This window comes from Adiantum capillus-veneris, chromosome 2, assembly GCF_014529385.1.
Source record: "Adiantum capillus-veneris isolate H3 chromosome 2, ASM1452938v2, whole genome shotgun sequence".
NCBI lineage: Eukaryota > Viridiplantae > Streptophyta > Polypodiopsida > Polypodiales > Pteridaceae > Adiantum > Adiantum capillus-veneris.
Genome location: NC_140932.1, coordinates 84,411,809 through 84,418,168, shown reverse-complemented (window position 1 = coordinate 84,418,168; position 6,360 = coordinate 84,411,809).

Here is a 6,360-nt window from a genome sequence, read left to right as displayed (position 1 = left end):
AAGCATCTCATGCTTAGGTAGGATTCCCACCTCAAGGTCATCCCTAGCTTGCCTAAAGTCAAAGGACTTTTTAACACTAACTTTTGGAAGTCTTTAATGAAGCTAACCCTAAAGTCTTTTAAGTTCCATTAGATGCACGTTGCTCTTTGATAGACTACCTCCTTTTGGACCCCTATTAAGATGCAACCATCTCTTCTCTTGGTCCCTTGCTGAGGTAAATCTAGAAACACTTATTGCACATTGCTCTTTAGTAGACTGTCTCCTTTTGGACCCCTATTGAGATGCAACCATTTCTTTTTTTGGTCCCCTATTGGGATAAGTTTAGAAGCACATATCTATATCGTAACTCTTGTTCCCCTTTTTATCTTCTCATATTAAATGATCAGTTTAATATGAGAAAATCATTTGGTAAAGTTAGATATTATATTTTATGACATTACCTCTCTCTTGAAATCGTAGTTGTCTTCCACTATGAGGTAGAGAAGATAAAGCCTAGTCATTAGTCCTTGTTTCTTAGCGGATATAGGATCCCTTTTTACCCTACGACATCATTTTAGAGTGGATGACTAATCCATTTGGTGCTCGGGAGACTTAGCTATCGCAAGCATGTCTGCTCTGTAGTCCATATCATACCTTCAAAGTAGAGTGACAAGTTCTACTTGGTGTTTGGGAGACGTCGTCACCACAAACATGATCCTAAGCATGCATACTTCTTACATTTTCTACACAATAAAAGAAATAAAATGAATCTTATAAGACAAAAACATTGTTCATTTAAAATGCATTTTCATTTGCTTACTTTAGTGTAGCATTGTAAGCATTGACAAGGTTCATATTATCCTTAAGCTAGGTTCCTTGCATCCATCTAGCATCTTTAACAAGATAATTCTTAAACTTAACAAGATATCATTGGATAACGGTAATGTTTCTTAGTACCTTGTCTTCGTGTCGAAGAATCAATTCGAGTTTGCAACACCTCTGCTTGATCTTCAATCTCTGGCGGGTCCTCCATTATTGGTTTTCCTTTGTAAGGCTTGAGTAGGCTCACATGGTTATCAAGTGAATGAGCCAATGGTTGGGCAACTTGAACTAATAAGCTATCTCATTGATTGGCTTAAGAATTTTAAAAGAAAGGAACATATTATCTTTTTGCTAGTTTAGCATAATACTCTTGGTGGCTTGTAGGATTCTTGCCCGTAGGATGCCTTAGACGAGCCTTGAGAAACTTTAGTAAGACTTAATCATTTTTCTTAAAGGCTAAGGCTCTTTTGTGCTTATTAGTACCAGCCCTTTTTGCCTTTTCTTTGAAACGGATATAACCTCTTTAATCTTTCAAAAAAAGTCTCTTGTGAGTCTTGGCTATATTCATAGCAGCGAAGATCTTCCCATGTATTTAAGTAGTAAGGGACTTTTGGATCTTCCCTCTTTAACCTCAAAAGGTGCTTTCCCCATAGAAGTATGTACAATGTCATTGTACGCATACTCTATAAGAGGTAGATACTTCTCTCATTGAGAACGTTAATCTACTTCCATGACATAGGCTTTTAGTAGCTTCAAGAATTGTTAGATTAGTTATTTCACTTTGATCATCCATTTGTGGATGATAGGCCGAAAGAGAAATTTAATCTACTTCCTAGATTCTCAAAGAGACCCTTCTAGAAATTACTAGTCATTCTAGGATCTTTGTCCCACACTATGGATGCTAGCAAGCCATGATACTTGGAAATTTGAGATTTAAAGAGGGTTGCCATTTGATGTCCCTTAATAGTATATTTGACAGGCATAGAGTGTGTTTTCTTGCTAAGCCTGTCGACCTAAACAATCCAAGTTGCTTCCCTCAATCAAATTTAATTTTTGGTATACCAAGCATTTTGAAACATACTCTATATCTTTACTTTTCATGGTAGACCAACAGAAATACATTCCTACTCCTCGAAGAGTAGATTATGGAATCCCTCTTTGGCCCGCATAAGGAGAAGCATGGGATTCATACATGACTTTCTTATTGTATTGGTGAGTAACACATAGCCTATGCCGGTTGGAAGATAACCATCCTTCAAAGTGAATGGTTCTTTTTTCTATTCCCTAATGCAAAGGTTGTAATTACCTAGTTAAAGTCTTGGTCAGTAGCATACTCATCTATCATAAAAGATAGATCATTGTGAGTTGCTATAGACACCACATTTACCCTTGCTCATTGTGAAAGTGCATCGACGACTTGATTGTGCTTGCCAGCAATGTGAGCAAAATGAAATTTGTCAAAAGCATTTTGTACTTTAGTACTTAACATTCTTCTTTGTTAAGTCATGCAATGGTCCTGCTATTTGAGAGAATTTTGCTATGAAGTGTCTATAGCATGCGGACATACCAATACAGCTTCTTAGCTCATGTAGATTCCTTGGATTAGGCCATGCTTTTATTACCTCCAACTTTGATGGATCCATACAGATACCATCTTGAGAGATATGTTGGAATTAGGGTTGCAGAGAGACACACACAGCTTGGAGAAGATGAAGGAAGCTCAAGGCACACAATAGAGAGTGTATTACTTAGTGTGCAATGGAAAGATAGATAGCCCTAGAGTGATGGGCGTATATACAATGCACGGGGGAAAAAACCTCCTAAAAAGGGAAAAAATGCCCCGGCGTTCGTAGTGTGTTCACACACATCGCTACCACATGTATATGGTAACAAATCCCCCTTGGAGTGATGCGGTGAACGAGAGCTGGCACATGAGTAAAGGGAAGTGCCATGCCCTGAGGACATGATCAGTCCACAAAGGGGAGTAAGCCCAAAGCTTCGCGGAAAGCTTCAAGCTTCTCACGAGACAATGCCTTTGTGAAAAGATCTGCAAGGTTGTCCTGCGTTGGCACATAAGCCAAGCTGATCTCTCCTGCTGAGAGCATCTCCCTGACATAATGGTAATGCACCTTTGTGAGAGCATGAAAAATTGGGTTCCTCGCAACTGCCAATGCGCTCTAACTGTCAATGTAGATAGTGTTGGCAGTGTCCTGTCCAACACCCAAATCAACCATAAGGCGTCTGAGCCATACACACTCAACTATAGCTGTGAAGACTGCCATGTACTCAGCCTCACAACTCGAAGTGGCCACAGTAGGTGGCTTCTTGCTCAACCATGATATACATGAACTGCCAAGCATGAAACAAAAACCACTTGTGGACACTCGCGTGTCAAAACAACCAACCCAATCTAAGTCTGAAAAAGCATGTAAGTCTGGCGGCAATGATCCCCCCTTGCGATAAAACAAGCCAAGATGTAAAGTGCCACTAAGGTAACGGAAAATCCTCTTGACAGCCTGCCAATGCTAAGATCCTGGGCTATGCATAAATCTGCTGACCTGTGAGACTGCAAACTGAATATCCGGCCTCGTGTTGCATACATAAATGAGGCATCCAATAGCAGTTTGATAAAGAGTGACATCATCAGGATCGCTAGCATCATGTAGACTCAACTTCAAACCTGTTTCCATGGGAGTGGCAATAGGTTTGCAATCTTCAAGTCCAAACTTACATAGCAATGTCTCTATGTAACTTTTCTGACACAAGGCAATACCACCATCACACTGCTTAAACTGTATACCCAAGTAATGATGCAACAGCCCCAAATCTTTCATCTTGAAAGTAGCATTCACATCAGCCTTAAATTCAGCAATATGTCTCTCATTTGGTCCAGTGATAATCAAATCATAAACATAAAGAACCACAATGAGAAGTACATCACCCTCATGCTTTACATACAATGTGCTTTCTGTTGGACTGTTACGAAAGCCTTCTTTGACCAAATGAGTGTCAGCTTTCTCATACCAAGCACGAGGAGATTGCTTCAATCCATACAAAGCCTTGTTACATTTGCACACTTTGTCCTCTTGTCCTTTTATGACAAAACCGCGAGGCTGTGTTACATAAACTTCCTCAAATATGTCACCATTCAAGAAAGCAGTAACAATGTCTAATTGATGTACATCCCAACCAAAATGAGCTGCCAATGCACATAGAAAACGCACAGTAGTCATACAACAAGCGGGAGCAAAAGTCTCTTCATAATCTATGCCTTTTTGCTGTGCATAACCCTTTGCAACAAGTGGAGCCTTATGGCGATCGATTTCACCATCCGGCTTGCGTTTCAACTTGTAAACACACTTCGTACCAATGGCCTTTTTCCCAGGAGGCAAATCACATAAATTCCATGTGTCATTTTCCATAAGTGCATCATATTCTGATTGCATGGCAGCCATCCAATTTTCTGAAATCTGTGCTTCATCAAAAGACAGAGGGTCCTCAACATCAGGTAAGTTAGACACAGCCAAAGCATAACAATCTGATGCATAAGATGCATGGAGAGAGCCTGAACAAGTACGACTAGACAAAGGTGCATCCAATTTGCTGTCACGCAAAGTGTGTACCAGCCATTTTGGCATACTTCTAGCCTACTCATTTTCAGCCCTTTCCTCATCAAGTACATCATGTACATCTGCATCAGTAATAGGCTGATCTAGAACATTTTCAGAAACCCCCATAGGCTGTACATTTGTTTCATTGGAACTTACATTCGTATTTCCACCACTGAAAAGAGGCAACAAAGTGTCATAAATGTCATGTGAGCTTACATTACTGTCTCTAGTACATGACAGCAAGGGCTAAACAGAATCTTCCACAAACACTACATCCGAAGAAACCAGAATACGTTTTTTTTGCGGATGATACAACCTGTAACCTTTGCTTTCAGCACTATAACCGACAAAAATACATTTGACAGCCTTATCATCCAATTTTCTGCGTTGCACTTGTGGCACCAAAGCATATGCCAAACAGCCAAAAACATGCATGTGCTCAATAGAAGGCTTTCTATCATGTCATGCTTCATATGGAGTAATAGACTACAAAGCTTTCGTAGGACACCTATTAAGTACATAAGTGGCACACATGATGGCCTCAAGCCAAAAAGAATGCGGCAAAGCTTGACTTTTGACCATACATCGTGCCATTTCCGTCAGTGACCTGTTTTTCCTCTCATCAACACCATTTTGCTGAGGTGTATAAGGCACTGTACATTGGCGTTTTATCCCACGACTAGCGAGAAATGCATTAAATTCATGAGACATATACTCTCCCCCTCGATCAGAACGGAGGGTGCCCATAGTACATTTCGAGAAATTTTCAGCCATAGCCAGAAATTGTTTGAAGCACCTAAAAACTTTGGACTTCTCTTTAAGTGGAAATACCCATGCATGCCTGGAGTAATCATCAATGAAAGTCACGAAGTACACGTAATTGCCCAAGGATAGAGGTTGCATGGGCCCACAAACATCACTATGCACAAGTTGCAACCTGCACGTGGTCCGAACTGAACCATCCTTTGGAAATTTAGAACGCTGCATCTTACCGAAAATACAGCCTTCACAAACATGTTTGACAGTTGCTTCAAGAGGCGGCAAAGAAGCAACCATATCAGATTTGTGCAAATGCAGCAAACGAGCAAAATTCAGATGACCAAAACATGCATGCCAAAGTTTTGCATCTGAAATAGCCCTTGAATCTGCAACAGCATTTGCAAAATTTTGTCCACACTTGTCATAAAAAGTGAGCTTATATAGCCCACGGCACAAAAGCTCAGACGCAACAATTTCATCACCAAAACTGAGATCATAAACTGTACATCTGTCATCCACAAATTTGACTACAAGTCCAAGTCTAGCAAGTGCACATACAGACAAGAGATTCTTCTTGATCCCAGGTACATAAAGTGCATCAACAAGTGTGAAGGAACTGCCATTTGCAGCAGTAAGCACAATCTTTCCAACTCCCTACACTGGATAAGAGGCATTGTTGGCACAAGTGACAGAATTCCCATGAGGGACAGACTCAAGAGAGGTAAACAATTCACGATGTGAGGTAATGTGCTTTGTAGCAATACTGTCAAAATACCACACATGTGAATCTACAGCAACTGACAAGCATGCATCATGGACAGCAGGATTGTAAGTGCACTCTATGCTAAAAGCCCATTCTGCATCAACATCAGCATCACAGTCTCCTTTCACAAAAGACTCAACAATGGCTGCATTTGTAGTGGAACCAGCATTTGCAGTGGAACCACCCTCTTTCTTCTTAGCCTCTTTGGCCTTCAACTTAGGACACGACTTGATCAAGTGATCATTAGCTTTACAATAATAGCAACGCATCTTCTTTTTGCCCTTATCACCAGAATTGCCAGACAAAGTGTTGCCAACAGAAGCATTAGGAACAAAAATTTTGCCACTCGCAGCAGAACCATAAGAAGTGGCTGCATTACTGTTACCACCCTTTCTTTGAGAAGCAATAAAAGCCTGTTCAATTGCA